The sequence below is a fragment of the Octopus bimaculoides genome, chromosome 8, assembly GCF_001194135.2.
Source record: "Octopus bimaculoides isolate UCB-OBI-ISO-001 chromosome 8, ASM119413v2, whole genome shotgun sequence".
Classification (NCBI taxonomy): Eukaryota; Metazoa; Mollusca; class Cephalopoda; order Octopoda; family Octopodidae; genus Octopus; species Octopus bimaculoides.
The window spans coordinates 41,216,978-41,217,481 of record NC_068988.1 but is presented as its reverse complement, the minus strand read 5'-3'; positions in this window follow the sequence as shown (position 1 = coordinate 41,217,481).

The following is a 504-nucleotide window of genomic DNA, read 5'->3' as shown; positions in this document are numbered from 1 at the left end:
AGAGAGAGAGAGAGAGAGAGAGAGAGAGAGAGAGAGAGAGAGAGAGAGAGAGAGAGAGAGAGAAAGAGAGAGAGAAAGGCAGAAAATATGTCGAAGAATGCTAAAGAAAGCGTGTTATAGATAGTCATCATAAAGAGCTCAAATAAATCTGAAACTTAAGCTCTGACTCCAGGTAGTGCTGGCTATAAGAATGATCATCGTCGGGCGGGGATGGGACCTGAAAAGATAGATAAACAACAACAAAAAAAGCATAATGAATGTATTCACATTGAATGTTGCATATACAAATAAAAGATGTAATTAGGTTTTATCTTTACAACTGTTTCAGATAAACAATGTCTGACGCAATAAATTTTATATGCAATAATGGAATCCAATAAGTAATATTGTAGGCGTGTAGACTAACATGGATTTTGAGAGACTAGTGATGCGAAATCGTGTTATCCTCATCAGAAGGCACTATCAAATAGCTTAGTAGAGAACAGTGTATATATATATATATAT